Raw genomic sequence first — 27,307 nt, 5'->3', positions numbered from 1 at the left:
TACATACACTTGGAATACATGTGGACATGCATTGGTGTGCATTGAAATAGAGCTGAGTTGCGCGTTGAAATTTTTAGTAAATTTTTATTAATTTTATTTTTTATAAATTCCAATGCTAACCGCACTTTATAAATCCATGACTGTTATTGCGTTATTTCTAGAACAAATTGCGCTTTTCAGTCGTAAATATCGGGATTAGAAGACCGAGTTCATCTGCTTACTAATATAATCGTCAAACTCCTCTTACAAACGTTTTTTATAGGCAGCTTTTTCATGGAAAAAATACACTAGGAGGTTTGCCAATCCAAGTTAAGGAGCGACTCCAATTAGAAACATCGTTTTCTATAATTTCGTGCTTCGTGCCCGGAGTTTCGAACCCGATTAATGTATCTATAAAATTGTTTGCTAACGTGCTGCAAAGTACACATACATATGTATGTCAAGTCATCAGAAATTCAGATACATTTTTTGTTTAGCGGGAGAGTCCTTTTTTTGTTTATAATTTCGCTTTATACAATTTTTTTTTTATGTGTATTGCTTTATGTTTTGTTAATGTATTTACAAATACACGCTCAAGAATACGGATATGCCTTTCGTGATGAGGGTGAGGAGTTCAGGTGGGTAACTCAGCAGCGAGGCAGCCACCTAGGCCTAATGACATATTTATGTATGTATGTGTATACTCGCATGTACAAAGCTTCACAGCAAGCAACAGGCAGGCCATTTGCAGTGGAGAGAGAACGGGCACGGATGACATGGCAAATTGAAATAGGAAATTTACCCTGAAGACAAATTGCGTTTTTTAAATAATTTTTTTTTTTTTGTCTTTGTTCCCCTAGCGCACAAATCGTCTAGTTGAGAGCGCACTCATTGTCTTGTTAGCTGAAGGATCTTTTTGTTATTTATTTTTCTCTTACGAAGATTCACTTGTTGGGCCTATTCATCTAATAAATATGTAGATATACACACACACATACATATATGTGTTGCCTGTTCATAGAAATTGTAAATTTAATTGAATGACATAGAGGGCAAAAAGCGTTAAGCGCTTAAAGAGGACACGAGTAGATATGCAAAAACACATACACACACACATACATATATGCCTTTGTGTGTGGGTGTGTATACGCGCGAGTTTCTGTTTGTGCGGAGGAAAAAGTGGAGTCAGAGCACACGGCAAAACGATAACAAAACATAAACAAAATGAAGCAAAAATAAAAAATAAAAAATAGGATGGAAGATGGAATAATGGAGTGCGGAATGGAGTTACAGCTCAGTTAAATCATCTTAAAGCAACACATGATTGACAAGATATTTAGAAAAAATGTAACTAGAGGAAATGGCAACCATGTGTAAAATAATAGCGGTAATACAAAGCGCGCAAGCACAAAAGATAACTGCATTTGTACGCATAGAAAAATCCTAATAGGCAGAGGGTTACAATGGATCAGACGCGAGCGCCTGTCATAACATGAAAAATACACACGCAACGCTTGTGACAGCACGAAATAATAAAGCGGATAGCGCGCGAAGCAACAAAGCTGACGCAGGCATGAGCAATAAGATTCGGCTTGTCAAAGCAAACAAGCATACGTAGCATATAGGAAGTATCCTGGTAAAGATGGGTAGGATATGACATATTAGCGAAATATGCATATATCATTTGGAAACACACCAAAATAAGTAAAAAATTTTAAACTGAATAAATAACACGATTGTGTACACAATCCAGCATACAAAAATTCATATTCCTAGAAGCACGGAAGGAAGAAAGGAATTTTCGTATATTATTGCAACGTGTGAATTTGTGCTTTTCCCCTTTAAATACCACACCATCTACAAACATATGTATATATATATAAGTATATATATCATATCTTACCCTAAAATGTAGCTCTATGCAAAGCAGGAGAATGGCAAAAAGCTGCCAATTCATATGCCATGCGTCACTAACAGTGAATCGAAAAATTAATTAACAAAATTGCGTTTTAAAAGTGAACACATACGAGTACATTGCGAGTACTCGTACAAGGGGACTTAGCCTTTTCCACTACTAGCCGTGTTCTACCGAAAGTTACCAGCGTAGGCAGAAGGTGATAAAATGGGAAGATAATCAAAGGCTGCAATTAGAGTTAATGAATTTTTCGCAGTGAGTGAATGGCTGCAAAGCACAGGTTGCACAGATCCATGCTGGCACACACATAAAAGAGTTAATTCAATGCAAGCAAACATATATACATTCATACATACATACACAAATTCATACACATATTTGTATTTCCAGAGTATTTAGAGTTAAATAAATCGTAGAGGAATGAAGAAAATGGCATATAAAAACTTTTACAGGCGTTGGTTGACTAAAATTAGGTGCGCTTGAAACATCTTTGTTGGTGAAAGGGAGGTGATATCGGACATGACAAAAATCGAAAGTGATTTTAGGGTACATGTAACAATAGGCGAATTTCCCTTATGGAGGAGAGTTCTAGACATATGCACAAAAAATAAATCATAAAAATTTTAACAAAGAAAATTGTTTACAAAAAAGAAACAAAAACAATTGGAAAAAGTAATATTTTTCCAAACAGATCTTTTTGTTTTGTACACATTTTTCCAAAAACATTTTTTTTTGTTTACTGAAATTTTTTTTAATCCAATTTCTCTTAAAAAAGCAAGAAAAAAATTACTTAGAAACTTGACAAGTCACCGGATATCGAATTGTCACGTTGAAAAACTTTTTCTTGAAGGTTGGCACAAACCCCATGCAGCGGATATTTTACGCGTAAGAATTCTCCGAACTTCCTCTGTCTAGTGTCTTTTTTCACAAATATCAAAAAAACCAAACAAAAAAAAACAAAAACACAAAAAAAAAAACAATTCCTACAAGTTTTTTCAAAATAATTTTTAACACTAAAATAAGTAATGAAAACCAGGTTTTTTTGGAAATTTTTGTTTTATGAAACAACATGCAATTTTTTCCGACAAAATGTATTTTATCCTACAAAAAACCAAAAATAAAACGAGAAAAGGAAAAAACTAATAAAAAAACCTTTAAAGAACCGAAGATGCGTCACTTTAAAAATCTCCAAACCAAAATTTCAACATGGAATAAATCTTAAAATTACTTGCGTTTTTTTTATTTTCTTCAGTTTGCTTCTTACTGGCTTGAGCGTAGCCTACAAATGAAATAAGTTTCAGAAAATTTCAAGACCAAGTCCAAAACACTTGAACCGATTGACATGGAATCGCTTAATCATAAAACAATGAGCAAAAGATCATAACGCGGAAATGACAATTGATATTGGATTAGTTTTCGTTCGTAAGCATAGAAGAAAAGTTAAGAGCTTTACGTGATTTAGAACGTAAAACGAAATTTTGATTTATAGGTGTTGTCTCTTAAGGTTAAAGAACAGAGGTTTCGAAAAACTAAAAAATGTATTTATAAAATTGTCTTTGAGAGTTAAAAAAAAAACGAAACAGGAAAAGAAATTTGTAAGCGGTTTGTCACTTGCACTCTCTGTTTACATAAACTCCTTCTGGTTGTAATTTGTCTAACCCCTTAAGAGCCTGGGGCCAATTTTCCTTATTTGGGTAGTTAAGGCGGGGAGTCTGCTTTAGAGGCTTCAAAAAATCGTGGATTTTTTTTGGGAAGGAAAGAAATATTCGATTGAAACGAAACGTTCTGGTTTTATAATTACATATATAATAGGACTATGAATAAGTTCGTGCGGTTTTACAACAGATGGCGTAACTTGATTATTATTCCATCGATCCACATTTCCAAACATTCATTGGAGAGCTACTGTCGTAAGGCACAAACGTCAGTATAAGTTTTTTATTTGAAGCGTAAACAACAATATTTTTACCACACTTGAAAATGTCGAATTTCGTGCCAAATAATGTGTTTTTGCGGGGAATTCTTCTTCATTATTTTAATATGAAGAAAAAAGCAGCCGAAAGTCATCGTATCTTGGTGGAAGTTTATGGTGAGCATGCTCTATCTGAGCGAACGTGCCAGAAGTGGTTTGCACGCTTTAAAAGTGGTGATTTTGGCTTGGAAGACGAAGAACGCGAGGGTGCGCCGCCAAAGTTCATGGATACCGAATTGGAGGAATTGCTCGATCAAGATCCGGCTCAAACGCAAGAAGAGGTTGCAAAAACTTTGGGAGTTGATCAATCAACCATTTCCAAACGTTTAAAAGCCATGGGAATGATCCGAAAGGTAGGCCATTGGGTGCCGTATGAATTGAAGCCAAGAGACGTTGAACGCCGTTTTATGGCATGCGAACAACTGCTTCAACGGCACAAAAGAAAGGGTTTTTTGCATCGAATTGTGACTGGCGATGAAAAGTGGGTCCATTACGACAATCCAAAACGTCGGGCAACGTATGGATACCCTGGCCATGCTTCAACATCGACGTCGGCGCAGAATATTCATGGCCTGAAGGTTATGCTGTGTATCTGGTGGGACCAGCTGGGTGTTGTGTATTATGAGCTACTGAAACCGAATGAAACGATTACGGGGGATGTCTACCGACGACAATTGATGCGTTTGAGCCGAGCACTGCGAGAAAAACGGCCGCAATACGCCGATAGACACGACAAAGTTATTTTGCAACATGACAATGCTCGGCCACATGTTGCACAAGTGGTCAAAACATACTTAGAAACGCCCAAATGGGATGTCCTACCCCACCCGCCGTATAGTCCAGACCTTGCGCCATCCGATTACTATCTCTTCCGATCGATGCAACATGGCCTGGCTGACCAGCACTTCCGTAATTACGATGAAGTCAAAAAATGGATCGATTCGTGGATTGCGGCAAAACCGACCGAATTTTTCACAAAGGGAATCCGTGAATTGCCAGAAAGATGGGAAAAAGTAGTAGTAAGCGATGGACAATATTTTGAATATTAAATTTGTAACCATTTTACGTCAATAAAGTTTCAAATTTCGAAAAAAAACCGCACGAACTTATTCATAGTCCTATTATTTCAACAGTCTTCTCAAATTTTTTCATTAAATTATATGTCATATTATGCCTGGTACAAGCATTTTGCCGAGGCGCCTCGAGCGTGCATGTGTCGTGCGGTTGGAAAGATGCAGGTCGCAATTCTCATCTGAAACCAAAAACCCAAAAAGTTTTTTATTTTGGTATAGTACAGCTTCTAGTTAAACCAAGAAAATTAAACAAAAAGTGAGAAATTTACCAATTTTTTGCTAATAAAAATTTATTTTTTTTGGAAAAACAAATTGACTTCAGATTGTTTAAAAAGTGGGTTAATCATAACTTTCTTAAGGTTTTTTAGGTTCAACTAGAAGAGAATTTAATTCCCAATACAATCAATGTTATCTCGTTTCGATAGGACGTTTAACTTTTTCCCTATCTTTCCCGCCAATTAGGAAAAATCGCAAAAATAAAAAACCGAGAAATCATACTTCGAGCGATCCGGCCGCTCGTATACCTGCTCGACGCTTGCTCACAATTTCTTCTGTAACTCCGAAAATATTTTGAATTTGCTTCTGAAATTTTGCAGACACATTCTTGGATAGTTTGGGAAGACATTTACGCAAAAAAAAAATCGATTTTTTGAAGCCTCTAAAGCAGGCTCCCCTTAAATAAACGCAGAGGCATATAATGATAAATTCGTTTTACTAAATATTTCAGGATACTTTTTGCACAGCAGTTGAATGCATAGGGTTCTGCTTTATTTGCTTGAGTGCGTCGACAAAGGATTTTCAGTGTGAGTGTGTGTTCTTTTTTTGGTTTTTTTGGCACTTTCTCTACTTTTAGTTGCTTCTTGCTTTACTTTTGCTATTTTTCGGTAAATACTTAGTTTAAATCTTTTTTTAACCTGTGGACAACTCGTTAACTTTCATCCCGTTTACCCTATCCTCGCCCCAAACTGTACTATGGCAAATGATAGAAGCATTAGAGCTGACTATTGCTTTTATTACGTGGCGCTTTCTCAAATATTTTCCTTGCTAAGAGCTAATAGAAAAAAAGTGCAAAAAGTGGTGAAGTAAAGTGTATACCTACGACCTAACAAAATTAACTAACCAACCAACCAATGAATTCTCTACGTGCAACAAGTACCATCCTAAAAACTTTTCTAAGCAAACGTGGCGTAAGAAAAGGCAAACTTTTCTACTACTTTTCAGTTGACTTTCGCCGTTTTTTTTTCGTGTGTGCATTAAAAAATTAAAAAAGGACTCTAAAAGGATACTTAAACCCAAGTGAAACGGTGTGATGAATGACTATGCATATACGCCCAACAGGTGAGGCAAGGCAATCAAGCGACATAAAAAGAAAGATGGTCTCAAAAAGGCACAACCTTTTCGCATCATTCGAGAGTACTTTTTCTGTAGCCTTGGCTTGTTGACCTCGCTCGCTCATGCATCAAGGCATCTTTTTCTAAACAACAGCACCTATGAACATAATTTTTAATAAAAAAAAGACATAAAAGAAAAAAAAACAATACTTCAGGCAAATGCTATCAACGGTAGAATGCACTGCTTATGAACAAATACACTAAACGCTCTTTGGCTTAGAGTTTCCATTAAAGTAAATGAATTTTCCCAAAAGACACGACATATACGCAAAGGATCTTTGCTATTTTTCTTTAACTTTTTCCTTTTGCCATTTCGACCCTAACAATTCATTGCTCCTACAACAATTTATGTAACTGTTTATACACTTAATAACTTCAGTGCCACTCTATGAATGTCATACATGCAACAAATGCGTTTAATCATTTACTTACCTACAACTAAACAGCTCTTCTGCTCACCCGCCTGCTTATTAAACATTTATATGAGTTTATGTGCGAAAGTTGGAGAAAAATTAGGAAAAAAAGTACAATTTGAAAGCAAGCTTCAGAATAAGGTAAAATGTCAGATTTGGAAGGCACTAAGTAGGTACAATGAAGCAACACAGCAGATACTGCAAAAGAAGCGCTCGTTGCTGAAGCCATGGGAGGATGTACGTTTCACACATTCACTACTCTAAGTAGCTGCAAATTATAGCTTTGTAATTCTTCACCATTGAGTAGTAATAGAAAGTGTTGTACGTATTTGTGTAAATACTGTGGCGGACATAAAAATCTGATCTACAAAAAATTGAAATTTTCCTGCATAATTTTCTGAAACTTTTAAAAAAAGATTGTTTTAAATAACTATTCTGCACCCCTTTAGTGGATAACATAAAAATTCAAATTTCACATATTTCCCGCTTTCGATACAACACTATCGATTATTTGCACAGGATTACCGGGAAAGTTTCACACAACTTTCACAGCTTTGAAATAAATGAAATTTTACCCTGCATTAGGTGAGGAAGAGGAGGAGCTGACCACGAGTCAATTCTTTAATTTAATAATTATGCCTTTTTGTATAGCTAAAATGATGTTAGCGACTTTTTTCGTATAATTTGTAGAATAGTTTTCATGCAAAAAGAAAAAGTTTGCAATTATGTGAAGTGGCAACCATTTTTAACAGTCAGAGCTTGGTTAAAATTTTATTCATGATTTTAATTAATTGACATACCCATTAACTAAAGGAAAAAAATTGGAACCGTGCATTAACATTTAAAAACAAGTTGATGTACCTTTTGGAAAAAAAACCAAAACATTTTTTTTTAATAATTTTATAATTTTTAAAATCGAATATATCGAACACATTGAACTTTTCTACATCGTCTCATATAATCAAATTAATCAAAATTGACTTAAGTAATAATGCCATTAAGTATATGCGACGACTTTTCTGGTAATAATACAAGGTGACGCAAAATTAATCACCCTATCGGCTAAAAAAAAATGCTTTGGCAAACTTGCAAAATCCTATTTTTCACTTACTAATTCCTTAGCATATTTTTCTCTTTGGGTTGGTACATGACTACCATTCGGAATTCGGAGTACGTAGTTTTGAATCTCCGTTAAACCCCTAAATAAAGAAAAAAATGGTTCTAATAGCGGTCGGCCCTCGGCAGGCAATAGCAAACATCGAGTGAATTTCTTCCATTTAAAAATAGCTGCTGTTTGGAGTCGGCTTAAAATTGTAGGCCCCTCCATTTTGTGGAAAAACGTCAAGACGTACGCCACAAATAGGAAGAGGAGTTCGGCCAAACAATCAAAAAGGGTGTGCGCGCCAATTACTTTACTTTTCACTACAATTTGCTGCGCAAACACTTTTCACAAAGTATTTATATGATTAAAAAATACTTTCCATTTCTCCTCTTCCTCTTTCATTTGAATGCAAACATGCAACTTGTACATATTTTTATGACCGCTACTGTATGTATAGCAAAGCTGACAAATAGCATGTGTAAGTCTTCTCGTAAGACATGAATGCCCAGCTAATTAGTAAATTGGTTATTAATGTAGTAAAGTAGTAGTGGTCCACGTTGGTTAGAGACTTGAGGCAAGAATCGCAGACATATTAGCAACGGCGAAAAGCCATTGAAGGGTATTAACTGTACAAAGTAAAAGTAAGGATTAAATTGTAAGGAGCAAGAACTGTTGAAAAATTAAAAAGGGGATAAATTTTAAGTACATAGAAGCGAACAGGAAATTACGTGAATGTATTTGCCGCTGATATCTACTAAGTATTGTGAGGAAGTTTTCAAACTCAGATGAAAGTGCGGAAGGCATAAAGTGTTCAGAAAGTATTTTATGAAGAATACGTGACAAGAAATATTAGTGTGGTGCAAAAACGTGCACAAATTGATTTTGAAATTATTTTACAGTAATTTTATTTTCTCATAATTCGAAAATAGATGGAGCAAACATTTTAGAAAATTTAACGTTCCTTCATTTGTTAGCGGCACTCGGTTAACTGGTGTTTTTGAAAACTCGGGTTATTCTTTTGAGTCCAATGCTAAAACTGTGAGAATCTTTTTTTTTTTTTTTTTTTTTTTTTTTTTTTGTATGACGCGAACGATTCCAATGGATCCAAGCACTTTGGACAATTCTTCTAAAAATTTCCGTATTTTAGGACTTTGATTAGAATACTCGTAAGCAGTAAAATGAAAAAATTTTGGAAAACATTTAGAATTTTTGAGGTTTATTCTATTTTGGAAATTTTGCTATCCATTGTTTTAAATATTTTTAGGTATATTTTTAGCTTTGTAGCTTTTTGAAATATAATTTTTTTGGGAAAAATAATTGTTAAAAAAATTCGGAAAAACATTTTTATTTTTGTTTGTGTTTTTTTTTTTTTTTTTTTTTTTTCAAAACAAACTCATATGTTTTAGTTATTATTCCTATTTTCAGCTAAGGCTGTGCTCATTAAGCCGTGAAAGTTTCAAAATAATTTTTCTTTTCCCAAAAAACAGTTCACTTCATACATCATAAAAAAATGTTACAAAGAAAAGAAAAAATATTAAATTTTCATTAATTTTTTTAAATTTGCTTCTTATTATACTCAAGCCTACAAATTCACCAATTTTTGGCAGAATTGACGAAGAAACCATGACAACGAAATAAATAGCAAATGTGGAATATGCCTAACGCAGTAAATTTTGATTGAGTTCTGCTCAATTTTCATACACATCTGCGATTGGCACGTAGTGACGGACTAAGTTCAAAAAACGATGGACGTGTGGGGGTACAAAAAGATTAGCAACGACCCAACAGTCGTATCGTATAACAACCCTCTTCTAATTTAAAATGAAAACGAGTTGGTAATTCCAAAAACTATAAAACCTTTCGATTGCATTCACAATGTAGAAGTTACGAAGTCATATTTAGCACATTATGCTTGCCACCCAATTTTTTAAGTCTCCATTTTCTTTATAGGTATATCCAAACCTCACAGCAGTCAACTCATATTATTTAATTTAGCTGCATTTCATTACCCATCCTATGAGGTAATAACAAAAAAACGTTTCCATAGACAAAATTCGAAGTATCTTCGGTGCCATACATAGCCCAAAAGAAGTGAAGAGAAAAAACTAAAATAAAATTTCAGTGCATTTTCACAAGAAAATCGCATATAAGCTGAGTGCAAATCCTGTTATTGAACCGTAAAAAATAGTAAGCTGCAGAAAATACACTCTTAACTGTCAATTTAGAGGCCAAAATAGGAAGAAGAAGAACGATAGCAAGAATGCCAATGCAGCACCAAAATCAATTGAAGCACATATCCAAGAGCACAACACATGGGCCATATACATGCATGTATGTATTCGTGTGTACATAAGTGTGTGTAGGTACTCACATAAGTGAATTACGCTGAAATGAAGTGCACGAAGATGCTGAAAATGCCACAGCCATGCACAACAATAATAAGAACGAAGGAAAGCACGAAATAGTCGGCAAACGTACGAATTTAAGTAGTGCACAGCACCCGTCCAATGAGATTACATTACGTATACGACAGGTTGGCCGTTCGCTAACTGGTTGGTTTGTTGGCGACACGAGCGCATACACTGCAGAAATATATGTATAAGCATGTATATATGCACTAAAGCATTGCTCGAAGCCACACTAGCGGCAAATATGAGTTAAATATATGCATGTATGTATGTATGTATGCATGTGAACTCGAGTATTTCATATACCCAAGTAGTCATAAGAACCTGACTGCGAAAGCTGCTATTGCTGCTGCTGCTGCTGCCACACTACTTTTGGGAGCTGTACGCACAGTACCACATAAAATGCGATAGTTTAAGTGCCAGGTACTCGGTTGATGGTAAGTTCGTAAGAAAAATCTACTAAATTTATTTACAGTTAAATGTAGACAGTACACATATAAGCAAGTAATGGCAATCAACATACACACAACACACCAGCATACGAGAGCAACAAAAATGGCAAATGCGAGCATGTAGGTAACTCAGTAAATGGATGGGCTTATTTAAAATTCAATTATAGTGCTCACTATGCTGTGCTTGAAACTGGAGGTATGAAATTCCAAAGGTGCTTTAGTGTGTGAATAAGATTTTGTGCGGCGGTGTCAGCAGTGTAGTGCAGTGAGTTGGTGAAAGGTGTGGTGGGTCAAAAAGGCAATTGGTAGGTTAATGCCACAGATTCGCAAGTACACGCACACACACACTCGTGCAGGCGAAATAATAAAAGGAATTTGCTAAGCGAACGGTAAGCGCAAACGAAGAAGGTGCAACAAATAAGCCACGATTTGCCAATTTCAAATGACGTTGGCAGGCAAAAGAAATCTTTGAATGTATTGTTCAACTTGCGTACTGATGTGTTGAAGAGATCGAAGCCACGTTTTTCTATGTATTTTATCAAGCTGTTCTGAATAATGTTTTAGCTCTCGCCGGGGGCAAACGTTTTTAGCAAGCGAATTTTCATTTCTATAAAACAAATTTCAAACGAACAATGATGACTATTTGGACCGATTGTGAGCCTGGTAGTACAAAGTGCATCAAATGCGTATATGACGTTAGAGGCGTCTTGCGAAATACCTCGACTACAATATTACAATATTTTTTAGATCAATCGCATATTTTTGAATTGCTTTCGCCTAATTTGGCTCCACTAAAATAGGTAGATGTTAAGAAGCTTAAACCAAACCTATCGTGATGGCTCTAAAATTAATTTCCTAGTGAGTTTCAATGCACTTGCCAAAAGATTTCACTTGGAGGTGAATTACAAAACCGGCCTGCATATCTTTATATATAGATATAATTGGCACGTACACCCTCTTTGGGTGTTTGGCCGAGCTCCTCCTCCTATTAGTGGTGTGCATCTTGATGTTGTTCCACAAATGGAGGGATCTACAGTTTCAAGCCGACTCCGAACGGAAGATATTTTTATGAAAAGCTTTTTCATGGCAAAAATACACTCGGAGGTTTGCCATTGTCTGCCGAGGGGCGACCGCTATTAGAAAAATTTTTTTTTTATTAATTTTGGTTTCATCGAGATTTGAACCAACATTCTCTCTGTGAATTCCTCTTTTGTATTCCGGAAATATCCAACTTGCGCGTGAAACTGTCGACCGCACATCTTAAAATTTCGTAAGCACGTAAAAGAAATAGCGGTCCTTGTAATTAAATATTAAGCTTCAATTTGAAGACGGAATGTGGCAAAATTTTATCGATCTTCTAAAAACAAAAAATCATATTCTTCAAACAAAAAAAACAAAACAAAAAAAAAAAAACGATCTTCAAAAAATCACACTTTTTTCATATAGTCTTTTCAAACTTTAAAGTCCTTTAAAATATTAAACTTATTTAAAACCTGAATATGACTCGTTAGTATATAAGATCTATAGTTTTTCATGTGCATGCGAAATTTTCCCTAGACAATAAAAAAAGTGTGTCCCACGATTTATGCATAGGGATCACATTTGTTGTTACAGAAAGAATTTATCAGCTAGATAGTTGTTTGGAGCTCATTTGAAATTATTTATTAAGAAGGGATAGAATCGATGTTTTTTTAGTTTTTCTATCCTTTTTTTTTAATTAGTGAATTTATTTTTTCATTTTATTGGTTTTTTTATATTCTTATATTTTTATTTATTATTTTTTGTATTTTTATTTATTACTTTTTGTTTATTTTATGTTTTTTCCACTATTTATTGTATTTTGTTGCAGAAATTAGAGTTAAATAACTGACAAAACCATAGAGATGTCTTTTGTTAATTCGTATTTCACTCTACAGAAATATAAAGATCAAAGGCTAAAGTACTCGACGTTTAATAATGCGGTTCACTTCAACCAGAAGAAATGGGCTAGAAATTTACCCTGTGCGCAGTGAAACTTCTTGTAGTCATAAACAGTTGTATTATGCCTTGGGTCACCCTAAGACAAGCAAGGTTAAGAATATTGATTAGCTCCATTTCTTAAAAAACGACAAACTCTTTTTGAAAAGATTCCTTGGGACTAGAAGGCCATCGAACATCGCTTAAGCCCAAAAGAGAAGATTGATTAGCTCCAAATTAGGAGGAATATTGCTTAAAAAATCCTATCGAACATTTCTTAAAAAATGACAAACTATTTTTGAAAAGATTCTTTGGGACTAGAAGGCCATTGAACATCGCTTAAGCCCCGAAAGAAGAAATATCTTTTAACAAATTTTTTGAGTGCTAGAAACGAATCGAGCTTGTCTTAAGGCAAAAATAAAAATCGGTTGTTCAATAGATTTTTGAAGCTTAGAAAGGTCTTCAAATTGTGAATAATAATAATAATAAAAATGGAAAATTTGGTTGCTTTGTTTTTGTTTTTGTGAACTCATCCGCCACAGATTTTAAATCTACGGCTGCCCTGTGGGTAAACACAGCGCAAGCAGCATATCAACCATGGCTGAATAGTATCCTAATATTTTCCAACACTATTCACATCAACATATTTTTATTCTACTAAATTATTCGCTTACCAAATTATTTAATTTACATAAAAGTTGTTCATCGAGTCTTACCTGAAACGAGAAGAGAGGGAAACACAAAAATAAAAATTTAGTTTTTACCAATAAACTAGCAAAAGTTTTACAAAACATTACAATTCAATTTATTTACTATACAGAATGCACAATATCGAGTTAACAACACTCATTTGACGTACGTACATTAAAACAAAACAACAGAAAAACAAAAAAAAAAAAAAAAACATAGACATAACTACGCGCATACACATATACAGACATACGAATATAGAGAAACTTCTCTACAACGCAAACAACGACAAGCAAAGGGGGGGAAACAAATAAAATTCCAAATATACCAAACTACATAAATGCCACGTATTTACAAAGGGAATTTATGTAAAAAATTTTTAATTAAAATATCTAATACAAATTATGAAAAAAAAAAAACAAATAGCATCCTATTAGAAAAATTTCTGAGATTTCAATAAACGAACCAAAGGACAAACAAAATTCCAAATATACATTTTTAGATTATTACTAAATTGCACACGCTTACAGTAAAGTAAACAGGAATTCAATAGCAAAAAAAAAAAAATCGCATTTATAGAGGTAAATAGTTTTCTTTCATTTTTGTTAAAATCACAAAAATTCCAGTAATCTTTTTGTTTCATAAAATTTTTTTGATAAGTGAATTGTAATAAAAGAAACATTTTATAAAAAAAAAATTATTTTTATGTGCACAACAAAAAAAAAACTGACCTTTGACGCATGCACAAGTGCCATTTCAGAAACTGCTGGCCTAGAAAGTATGCAACAATTTGAGTGCGTGCTTCACTAATTGAATTTTGATCGAAAAATCGTCTCACACCCACGCCTGCACTAGCGTTAACCGCCTGTGTGTTTCGGAACGATTATTGCCTGATTTGAATATTTCTGCGAATTACTGAAAATTATCAGGATTTTTGTTTGGTTTTTGATTAATGAAATCAAATTGAATAGCAGGATAATTAAAAAAAGACTAATAATTAAATGCTAAGCAACTAAGCGACAAAATAAAGGAATTTTCGCGAGTGCAATTGATGTCATTATACATACAGACTTATAATCTTGAAAATTCAAGTGCGCTATGTTTTTCTTCTGCTCTTTGTTTTTTCCTTTTTTTGGTTTTCTATGAATTCCAATTAAGCAGCAAATCAGGGCAACCAGCTCTACATGAAAATGCTCGTCATATTAACTTATTTGCAGACTAATGAAGCAGAATTTGATACACACATCCGTTTTTTGTTTTGCTATTGTTCCATTTAGCTAACTGGGCATGTGTTGATGTAACTTGCATATAGACACAAGCGCGAAATTTCGTCAATTCATTCCCTGGGGGGTGGCCCCAGCTAGCTAGCATTTTGACTTTTATTTTGGTTACCAATTAATAAACGAAAAGCGATACGTGAATGTTCGTAGGGAAATAAAAAAGGTTTAATTACGTGAAAATATGATTTAAAAAAACATTTCCCCAAATTATGATAACGAATAATGAGAGCTTTAAAGAAATTCCCCAACAAACGAATTTAAAATAAACGCAAATAAATTACACTGTCCAGAACTGGCTACCTAATGGATAAAAGTTTGAACCAAATTGGAAAATCCTAACTATTTTATATAAATTTCATAATCGAAATAAAGCAAAAATATGCACAACAATTTTTAATTCATCTTATAGTTGTATTGAGTAGCTAAGCATTTCTAAACGTTCCATTCCATGAATTGATCTCTTCGTATATCAAAGCAATTGGCAAGCGATTGAGAATTAAAATATGTATTAATCTCACTTCTAACCTTAAATTAGTTATTAGATCCTAACCGCTAGTCATTAGTTCAATTGTGGTCTACTTTCCACGCTACACTCACACATGGCACTTATACATCCGTTGACAGCTCAATAGCTAGACAGCGTTATTTTCACCAGTTTCGACTACTCTTCTTTAGTTTTTTTTTTTCTCATGTTTAGTTTTTTATAAAGTTAAAGTTCATTGTACTACTCGTACCATATAAATTGAAGCTTGAAACTTTACCCAATACTTATAAAAAAGTGTAACGAATACATCGCATTTTTTATATGGAGAAAATACGCAACTCAGCGGGAAGGGAAAAAATTATTAACAGACAACAAGACTTTTGAAACACTTTGAACGCGCACCTTATCATACCGAAATTCAATGGGCCAGAAAATTTCAATACAGATTAAAAAGTCTGAAATTTTGATCAAAGTTTTTTGAAGGTTTTTTTATTTCGAGAATTTGAAACTCGTATCTATAAGGTTTTTGTAACATAATGAACGAGTACATATTTAATTTATTTTTGTGTTTTTATAAAACCAGTACCTTAAATTAAATCAGACTACTGTACTGTAGAGTACTTTCTTCTAGATGAAAAAATCTATCTGTATATAAAAAATTAAACAAAAATTTCCAGCATACGTTATAAGGAGAAAACGCACAAGACCGACAAAAATACAATGGCAAAAATCAAAACGATTTTCGAGTCGCTTTAAACTTGCAATTTTCCAAAATAAAAAAGGGTTATAAAACTCTGCATTTTATTTTTGTTTCTTTAATTCTGATTGAAAAGCTCAAAAATTGTATGAAAATTTGTGGTATTTTAAAGGTTTTCAATTTGTCAAAACCGTTGTAGCATGCAGACGACGATTTTTTACCACAATATTAAGCATGTCTCATTTATACAATCTTCAATCGGACTATTCAGTCAACGTCGTGGCATGACATTAATAGGAATCTATTTCAATAAATAAAATAAAAATAAAATATTAAAAAATGTGCTCATGTGTCATTTTCCAAGTCTAAGCATTTAATTTCCCCCTCTTATTTTATAAAGAACTTGCAACTAAATTCTTCTTCTAATGAAATTACCGATTTGGGGTAATCTTTTCTACCACTTTTCAGTTTATACGTCATTTGATTTTTGCTATCGCCGAATGGTATTCTGCATTTGCCTTTATTCGGCGTTTTGCTTTCGATTTGGCGCATCCATAAATTTTAAAGTCACTATTTACTTCGCTTCTACATTAAAAGCTGGAGTATGCCGGTTTTCTGTGGGGGCCATACGAGTATCATCAGTGCCACATCAAGAGACTTGAACGCATTCAAAAGAAATTTCTGCGTGTTGCACTAAGACCTTTAAACTTCAGTGGTCCGATTTCTTCATACAATGCAAGGTGTGAATTGCTAAGTTTAAAGTCGTTACAAAATAGAAGAATTATACTTTCACTCTGCTTTGTTTTCGATATTATAAGCAAGACAGTTGACTCGCCTTTACTCTTGGAGCGCATTCATTTTCACATGCCTCGAAAAAATCTTCGGAGTAATGATTTGTTCTTTCTAGAGCGGGTTAGAACTGTTCACAATTATTGGTCGAAGGTCACAAGGCAAGAGGATAGCCCGATCGACATTAAATTATGGTGTAAAAAATAAAAACAATAATTAAAACAAAATAAAAATATCGATTTTGGGACTTCAATAAGGCAAAGAATTATAATTATAATTCAGCTTTGGCGTTTTGATTAGTAATAGCGAATATATCAAGCACTAAGTCGTCTCATAGGATTTCTCACATTTTACAAGCCTGAAGTACCTGAAGTAACAGCGTTCACCATAAAAATAAGCGCAGACAGACAAAACCAAATTGCGAAAAATAGACTGGAAAAGAGTTTTAAATGTGGCCTAAACGACTTAAATAAATTTGCATGGCATGCGTTAACTCCCCTCAGCCCCACAGACAAAAAAAAAAAAAACACAATACACATAAAGTGAGCTAACAGTATTGGCATCATTAGTAGATCAGCAGCAGAGATAGCAAATTTTTGGAAAATATCCAGTGCCAGCATTCGTTAAAAAGAACCAGCAGAAAAAGAAAGCTATACGCCAATAAATTGACAAGCAGCCTAGATGACAGAGTGCGCATACATAAATACATACATATATTAGTAGTGTCATATGTACACACACACTTCCCATGTACCGAACTGTGCATGCTCTAGAATATTTCAACGCGTTGAAGAGAAAAAACGTAAATATTAACTTTGTTCTTTCATACGCGCATAGTAGACGTATGCATGGAAGCCGAAAAGGCAGATAATAATAAATATCCACATATGAAAATATGTGCAATGAGCAGCCTTGTGATTGTAGGGGTGTAGGAAAGCGAATATATCTACAAACAAAGAGAAAATCTGTAAAGCAGCAAAGCAGCAAAGCAACAAAGCGCAACGCACTTGCCGTTAAGTTCACTGATTGTTGCGCGCTTCATAGAGCAACACGTGCAAGCAAATGCTGTGTGAGTGTGCGTGGAAAATTTTTGTCTATAAAACAAAAACAAAGCCCTAGGACATTACAGCGCTTTTGTGGTTGTGCTGCTGCCTCTTGTGATTGTTTTTCTAGCTGCCACAAGTGGAGCATCTTAGACAGCACATCTGTTGCTATCGCTTCAATAAAAAACCTCAGCTGAATTTCCAATAACAAAAGGTCTATTGTGCTAGCATGCGTCACTAAGTTATTAAAATCTGCTTATAACGAATAGATAATGTCGCAAATTGTGTGCCGAAGACTGTGTGGAGCCGTCGTGTGGAGAGCGGTTGCTGCAGGAGGACCACTTTGCGTAAAGTTCGCCTTAAATCGAATGGAAAATTCTTACGAATTCTGTCCACAACCTCTGCATACAAAAGGGTATTTCAAGCTTTTCTCTCAATCTCATCTTTCCAGGAAGATTGGGACCTTTTTGGCATGATTATTGTGGCTTTCAACCGATTACTAACAAGAACATCAGAACATTTTAATGGAATAGAACCTAGTAAGGATTACTTAGCATAGTCTCAGCTATTAATAAAAAAAAAAAACAAATCTAAGTGTTGATGTGACAAATATACAAAAAAATTGTGCATAATCTTATTATATTTAATCTTAAGCCCTTTTTGGGAGAATATAAATAAGTTTTAAAATTATGCCAAAGACATTCCAAATAATAATGATAACCTATTGTATAATCAAAAGAAAAATAAGTTTTAAACTCCTAGATAAATGCAAATGTATGTTAGGATAATGCTAAATAATCTAATTTTATCATAACTTTGTAAACTCCTATGTTAAAATGATTTTGGGCAATAAATGAAATGAAATTAAATGAAATCTTATTTTTTATTATTTATTTAATTTAAAGAAAATTATAAAACTTTTAAAAAGAACTGCCGAGATCTGACTTGGAAAAAGACACCAAAAAAAAATTTTTCAACTTGAAGAAATCCCAAAAATTAAATCGAAATCGAAAAGCTGACATCCCAGCAGACTTTGCGCAAAAAGTCATCACCACTTTACGATGCCACACTCGTGCAGTTGGTTCGATGGTTTAATTTGAGAGAGTACATTCAGCCCCCATCAATCAAGATCGACAAATAGTAGGTTAGCCTACGAAATCCGCTCGGTGGATTAATTCCAGCACTATGGCGAACAAGAGCGCTTGGAATTTGTTCGAAGCTGTTTTCGGCAATGGTCCTTCAGCGAGTTTCGCGTTGGTTGTGGTTTAGCGCCGGGTAGAGTTTGAACTTGAGTTGGATTGATTTAACTATACGGTACCAGATTCAAAACGCGGCGGAGCAGTACTGAAAATTGATAAAGTAAATTGTGCAGCCGCTGCTGATTGCATCCATTTGATCTGCTTTATACCATAACGCCTTCGAACATCTACAATTGCCAACGAAAAATACACCTTGCGCTCTTCTTACACCTTAAAAGTGATTTGTTCAAGTCCCGATTATTCTAATAGGAGCCTAAGACCGACAAATGTGAGATGGATTATTTCTTGTTTGTTTTCGGAATGAATACATACATTTGCCAATAAATACAAAACGAAAATCCAAAATCACAAATTGTGCAATTTCTAAGAATTCTATTCGGAAATATTAAGACAAATATATTCCTAGACTTGTATAAGCGTACACACTCCCATTACTCTTTCACAAAATGCTTGCAGTCGTTTTCAATTGATTGTGAATAGACACTCAATGAAAAGCAGTTTCGTATGGAAGTAATTTTTTTTTTTTAATTCAATCAACGTTCACAATCAATAGATGGAAATCGGTTTTCATTATTTGCAATAGTAGCCACACAAAGCTTTGAGAATTCTCTTCAGCAAATACTCATAAACCCATTACACATGCAAATGCATATGGCTCTTTAGAGTAATTGCAAGATGGCACAAACATTTCTCAATTTTATCGATGCGTACATATACATACATACATACACACATGCACATACTCGTATACGCTTGCAACTAATTCGCTTTGCATAAATTTCAATTCACACACCTGTGCTTAGCTGACATTAAGAGATATTGAATAATAATAAACACCCAACTGAGTACATTTTCTCACTCACAAGTATGTGTACGTGTAACTGTGCGTGGGGTAGAAGCGCCAATAGTTGGATGGCAGGTCGTATGAGTGATCATGAAATTATTCCAAAGTGCAGTAGTGCAATTAGTACGGAATATTAATAAATTGATTTATGTGCTTGTTTATAGCAACAACTACAAACAGCGCAATCTATTAGGAGAAGAACATTTAAGGTTACCACTACAAACCGCATTGAATGCGAATTATCATTTGGGAAATTAATATTTAAGTTTAGAGACGATCGGTGGTGAAATTGTTGGAAGCAAATTATTAAACGTGAAAATATTCAAATAACTGTGATTACTAAATTGATTTTGAATGTAGTAGAGCTGTGTGTAGGAGCATGAGACAATAAGGATTACATACTTATATAGAGCAGGCGAACCAATAGATAAAAAACTTCAATATTTACAAGTTTGTTTGGATGCAACCCATTTGACTCATTTTCAACAATTATAATAAATAAATTGCGTATATGTAAAAAAATACGTTTACCGTAATAGAACCACTAAAGGGTGCTAGAGTCGATGTTTTTTCAAAAATCATATTTGCACACCGACTGAGATCATATTTAGAAGAACGAAAAATTAGTTTTATAAAAAAAAATATTTTCACGCAGATAAGAGAGGATCGACGTCAGGTTGAAAATATTTAACAAAATGGGATTTGCAGACATTTTTATCTATATAAATGCAGTGGCTTCTCCAAAAGAACAAAATTGTACCCAGGTAACCTAAGAACTATTCCAAAGAACTAAAAGCTTCACTATTCTATGGTATGCATATTTTTCTTAAGTATGTGTATATAGAATTTTCGCAGTAATCGCTATACGAGGTGTAATTCCATGTCAACAAGGCACAAACCAGCTACGCGATTCCATCTCAAACGATAGAATCACTTGGTACGGCAAATTCTTCTAAAAATTGATTTATTTGTAGGACTGGGCATAACAAGAAATAAACAGGTAAGCTCCCGAAAAGCAAACGGTGATTTTCATAGAATTTTTTAAAGTGAAATATCTTCGGTTCCTTTCAACATTTTTACAGATTGTGTTTTTTTTTTAATATTTTAGGATAAAAATATGTACAGATGTCTGTTTTTCGTTTTGGGGGAAAAAGTTATTGTACATTTACAATTTTTTTGCTTCTTTGCTTAACATTTTTAAGAAAAAACTTTTTTTGAAAAATACTCCCCTCAGATAACTCGAAAGTTGTGCGAATCCCATTGTGAAACTGAGCATAGTATAGACTCAGCTATTAACACAAAAATAAGAATAAAATCTCAGTTTCAAGAAATTAAAATCTTATAAAAACAAAAATTTATTAAGTATTTTATTCCAAAAATTAAAAAAAAAAACAGAAACTTTTAAAAACAAAAAAAATCGAAGATAATAATTTCTACATCGAAGAAATCTCCAAATAATTGAATTTTTAAAAAATTTTCAATTCACTTTTTATCAAGCATTCAAACACTGGATATAGAACCGCTCCATTACGTTAATAGCAAAATTAAAATATGGACTATTACACAGTGCATCGTTTCCCTCCAACTCTACGCAACTCATACAACTTCGCATTTCGCTGACCTCCATACCATGCGACTTCATTTTGGAGTACAAGGCGTAGGGGCGATATTGGAGCTATGAAGTGGTTGAGGCATGGCTACAAACGCGAAAAGTTTTTACACAATGAACAAGGAATAGGCTGGCTGCAGTTGGGATGCAAGAGCCAACCAAAAAATGTATACCCCAGCCGCTTCAGGACGGTTGGTGATTTTTACAAGTTTCCCCTATACGGTGATGCGCTTTAAAAACAAAAATCTGATTAAAAGTTTTGAAATTTTTATGAAAGTTTGTCCAGTGTTTTAAATCGTCTACAGAATTTGAAATTTAGAATTATATGGTATTTGTTATAGAATGAACTATAGGGCCCGCCATCTATCGTTACGGATTTGAACTAGGTATTATTTGAAGAATGGTAACACTTAGCTGTCATCTGATTTGACAGAAAATTGGTTTTATTCTTCCGCTGAACGAAAATGGTTGTGTATACGCTCAAAGAACGCTGGGAAATATTGCGGCATTACTTTGAAAATCATGGTAATGTTGCAGAATGTGTACGAAAATTACGTACGGCAATGGGAAGAAGAAAAAGCACCGAATGAAGCGTATGTGTGTTACTTTGCGAAAAAAGTAAGAGAAACTGGGTTGCTTATTGACAAACCAACGCGTGCCCGACCAAAAACCGTGCGTTCACCCGAAAATATTGCTGCTGTGGCCGAGAGTGTTCGTGAATCACCAGGAACATCAGTTCACCGTCGTTCTCAACAATTGGACATTTCGGAGACATCATTGAGACGAATTTTGCGTAAAGACCTTGGTATGACGCCGTTCATAGCAGGAATACACTCGGAGGCTTGCCATTGCCTGCCGGGGCGCGACCGCTATTAGAAAAAACTTTTTCCTCATGTTGGTCTTTCAGCAAAATCGAACCTACGTTCTCTCTGATTTCCAAATGGGAGTCACGCAGCAACCCATTCGACTACGGCGTACCATTTATTTACTTAAAATTTTGTTTTGATTCTCAGGGTTTGTGAGGCACCCTCAATTTTAATAATTCAACCGCTTTATAAACGAAGCGATATAGGCTAGGTAAGGTTATACTGGCTGGCTGAACCCACGCAGTTTGGTTTTTGGTTTTTAGCGATACCAGCTCAAAGTCCTATTTTAAAGAAAATGTGCCTTGAGCGATGCACGTACTGTTCGCTCCAATTCAGGGATATATTCTAGTCTTTCAAAACTGAGAAGCAGCCAGGTAGCATAACCTACTTTCCGGGAGAGCCTGTCAGTAGCATAAACGATGAGCCAGGGTTTCTCTTGTACCCGGCTCATTACATTTCCTGCAAGCATCTTTAAGAGTTAGATTTGGTTTGTGAGCCGACGCTGTAACTAGGCAGCGCCCTGTTGGTCACCAACTAAACTTCTACAGTTCCTTGTTTCGAAATGTATAGGATTTCGTTCGAATCATATATTCAATGTCTTTAAATCAAATCAGTTTTAATAAAAATAAAAATAAATTAGTTTTTTGAATTTGTTGGCTTTCAAATATTTCAAACAGTGTTCCAGCATAGTTATCAATACATGGAAATCTCTCTCAATTCTATTTAAAAATAAGCTGCATTAGCTTTATTAAAAATTGCAATCCATTAATTATACAAACTTTCGCCGCCTGGAATTTTCCCATTACAGCAAAAATTGACACACAAATCTCCGATTCAATTTGCATCCATATAAGCTATTATAACTACTCCATTCGGCCAATAAAGCTGCTCACTTCTTCAGTTCAGCAACACAAATCCAGATTCATCCACAAAGCTATTCATCACAACAAACATGCTCTCAACACATACCCATACGCACAAGGCAAAATGAACACATATACATGCATACATGATACGTACCAACATGCATACATACGGGTACATACAAAATAATTGCCACCACAACTTTAAGGCGGACATATATCCTTGTAGCAATTTCGGCATGCTGTCTGTTGCCTTCCGGTGGCTCCACATTGCAGGCAAGATATATGTACATCACTCATTCAAACACAGAAATATACAAATCCATACACACATACATACGTTTGCTTGAGATATCTTACGTGTTTGCATGCGGTTATATTTGACAGTTGCTTAGTGTGTGTTTCCTACGCAAATTCATCATATTTAGCCCGGATTAATAATTCCGCCAATACAAATGGTTACAAGCGCACCCACCTACATACCTACATGCACATGTATTTTGCATACAAATACAAATACAAATAGTAAATTCGATAGCGAGTGAATTGAATGTGCACATCCGAGACGACATCCAAATATAATTCAGAATCGTACATCAAACCAAATCGAAACCAAAATCGAAATGCAAATGATGAATGCATGCCTCAAGCGTCAAACCGATGTTGAGCAATTTCCTCATTCACTACCTTCGGTAATGCTTGTACTATAGCGAGATTGATCCTTACATAAATCGCTTTACACACTGCCTGGCGGTGGCGTTGTGCGGCTCCTAGGCCAGTATGGTGACAGCAGCAGTAAAGAAACACCAAACACACATGCATACAAATGTTAATCTGTCTGCAAGTGTGTGTGTGTGTGTGTACAGGGATAAGTGGAAAATCACATCAATATGCAACATTCCAGAGATGCTTATCTTATGAAGTTGGTGATGCAAAGGCAGCATCCAAGTCGGTTGCACTCACACCTACGCCTTTCAAGTCGTATTCTGTTGTCCAGCAAATTTCGACAGTTCTACAACTCCATCCAATGTGTCGTGCTCTAGCCGTCACACGTTGCGCATCAGTTTGTGTGCTTTAACGCCTCACACTCGCACAGTAATTTTCCCAGCAATTTTACGCACTTGGCCATTAGCAACGAAATGTTGCGTAAATGTACTGAGAACAGCGCACTGGTCAACACTAGAGAGTCCAGCAGACAACCGCTCACATGGCATAAAGTGTACGTACGTACAACAAGTTAAGGGGAGCGACGATAAGTAAGGCACTGATAGGTGCGTACATTTGTTGGAATGTGTATGGCAACGCTTGGGAAAAGGTGAAGTGAACTGCAAAACTCGTATGAATAATTTAACGATAAATAACGAAAGGAAAGAGGCTAAAGGAATTTAGCCGTAGTGTATAGCAGCGCACGTATGCCATATGGTGTATGTAGAGCAGCTACAAGCATGATGAGTGAAAGATCAACAGCAAATGCAATGATTGGTACAGATACATATTTTCTTATACAGACAAATCAACTGAAGGCAAAGAAACAAGGAAGCGGTAAAATATGGCAAAATACGAACCGACAAATTTCAATTCGACATATTTACAGTTATGTGTATATTGGGATGACAGTAACTGCTGATCCCTATATTTCTGGATTTTCTATGTAATCCCGATATTTCAGGATTCATCAACATTCATTCCTTTTGTTCCGAACGGAACGTAGTAGGCACGTATTTTGGGATTTAATAAGCTTAAATCTTTTTTTAATAAAAATTACAAAAATGTTATCATATCAACATTGCTACAAATTTACAATTTGACATATGGTGTTGTAGGGATGCTCCTGTCAGCGTTAGTCCGCATATTAATCTCTAATTGTTTATTTTTATCTAAACACGGAATGCCGGGATTAGTTATGGAATATAATTTTCTTCAATTCAGTACAAACTTAGTAGACATGCAATATTCGCAATACATTTTTTTAATGAACATTTTAGTGCGACATTGCTGAAAATTACGGCTGAATAGGCTACATACTGGATTACTGCATTGGCAGAGCAGGCATCTAAAGCAGCCTTCGCCGTTTATATACTCAATAAAAGCATCCCATTAAACAAAAAAGCAGTGTTTTCATGACTCCTTTCCTGTAAGGCCAGTCGACGAAGACATTTATAAAATCATGGCAATAGTCAAGCAGTGATTTTTTTAATTTAATAAGTTTTTGTAAAAATAGCAAAGCATTTAAAGTTTAGTCTTTTAACAGTCAATTAAATTTTTTGCACATAAAAATCGCCGACGAAGAACCTGCTATTTTGTTGGCATGTGTTGTACATCGCTTATTTGCTACAATAGTATCAGAATCAAACGCATCAAAATGTTCAGAAAAACGAATTCACTCTTCGCAATTTAGATATATTTATCTAACGAGATACTGATTTATTTTAGAATATCGCCATGCATTTTTGACGCAGCATAAAAGAAGAGTCCGTGACCTCTTCCACGGACCTATTTAAAACTTTTTTAGTCGAAATTTTGAAGTTTGAATGCAAATTAACTTTTTAAATAAGTTTTATGGCACATTTTCCACTCTTTTAACTTGACAGAGGTAATACGTTATAACGGATTTTAAATCACTTAGTCCTGAAATTTTCGGAACAAATCAGCCAAAACTGCAAATTACGGGATCCCCAGCACACCTTATGCATATATGTATATTGTACAACATTCTTCCTATTCTGCAAGTGTATGTATGTCTGTTTGGCGGGCGGGCATGTGGCAGAATAGAAGAAAGGCAATAAATTGATGACACTATATTAGCAGCATGAATTGCACGAAGGACATACGTAATAAAGTGGTGGTGGTGGTCGTGGTAGTAGTGGAAGGTAACAAAAACTTTAAGCGAAAGACAACTTATGTGCGCTTTGATAGGTAAAAAGTTAGGACAGGCCAGCACACTCTTGTGATATATGATATTGGTAAAGAAGGTTGAGTTTTCACTTTCATTTTGCCTCTTTTTCACAGTTTTGCATGTATCCACGTATATTGAAGTTGTCACCAGACAGTTATAAAAAGTGTAGGGAACAAAATGCACAGCAAAGGTGTATATGGAATGAACCAAACGGTGACAAATCGATGGGCAACGATTAGACTTGAAATAGGACACTCAATTGCCTGGAAGTAAAATGGGTATTGCGTTGGATGGTGGGAGACGTACCACATATTGCCGTAGGCAGAAGCGGAGAAGAGTAGGTATAAATTTTGGTTGATGGAAAATAAATTTGTGGTAGCTATAACAACGCAAATAAGGTCAAGTCAATGTAAACCTAAAGCGAAATCATACTAGGGTCAGTTGTCGAAAATACAAACAATAAATAAAAATTTATATAATATATAAAAGTCCTTAACGTCAGCAGGTCGATTAGTCTTAAGAAATATTAAAATTATACTTTATCAGAGTGGTGGAGCTCGACGAAGCTTTAGGTGAGTCGACACCAACTTATCCATTAGACTTCAAATTGAAACAAACACTGCAACATCCTTTTCGTGAAGATGAAATGCGTTGAAACGATTATAAATAGAAACAAATAAATTAAAAAAAAAAAAAAACAATAAATAAATAAATAAAAAATAAATAAATAAATAAACAAGTAAATAAAAAAAAACCATAAATAAATAAATAAATAAACAAATAAATAAAAAAAACAATAAATAAAAAAATAAAAAAATACTAATCAAGATATTACTAGATATTAATAACCACCGGCGAAATCAAATTTTTTTAGGGTATTGGATCAAACCATTTTTTTTTTAAGATTGAGTCATAAGTATTGTAAAAAGTAATTTCTCCAATTTTCGAAGTTAGCCCCAAAATATAGGGTTTTTAATTTTTAGAAGATCTGATCTTTGACCCTTTTATAGCATCTATAACACAATTCTTTGCAAATAAGTGGTATGATATTTCAATAGATGGAATAAGTGGACCACGACCACATTTTTCCTTTTATAGTTACTGAGAGACATTAATATTAAATAATTACTAGCGTACCCTCGCCCGATTCGCTAGGTGATAAATTCAATGATTTGCTGAAAGAGAATAAAATTTATACGAAGCAAAGCAAACTCTTTGATACAATTTCATTCGAACTTTCATTGTCACACTTTTTGGTAGACAACGTTGTTGGTTTTTTCATCTTTCGCGTAAATGAATAATGACGATGGTTTGCCTACTCGTGAG

General features: G+C 34.7%; 1 protein-coding gene across 1 annotated transcript in view; it reads right to left on the bottom strand.

Moving 5' to 3' along the window:
• Positions 1-8,889: 8,889 nt before the first annotated feature.
• The window catches only part of LOC128855066 (ecdysone-induced protein 74EF-like), a 94,807-nt gene continuing 76,389 nt past the window's right edge, over positions 8,890-27,307 (bottom strand). The window contains exon 4 of the transcript XR_008453687.1: positions 8,890-13,377. The gene's annotated coding sequence lies outside the window, so the exon portion shown is untranslated. The remainder of the gene's footprint in view (positions 13,378-27,307) is intronic.

This window comes from Anastrepha ludens, chromosome 2 (assembly GCF_028408465.1).
Source record: "Anastrepha ludens isolate Willacy chromosome 2, idAnaLude1.1, whole genome shotgun sequence".
NCBI classification, from domain to species: Eukaryota; Metazoa; Arthropoda; class Insecta; order Diptera; family Tephritidae; genus Anastrepha; species Anastrepha ludens.
Note: the sequence above shows the minus strand (reverse complement) of the source record. Positions and strands in the feature narration are given on the sequence as shown.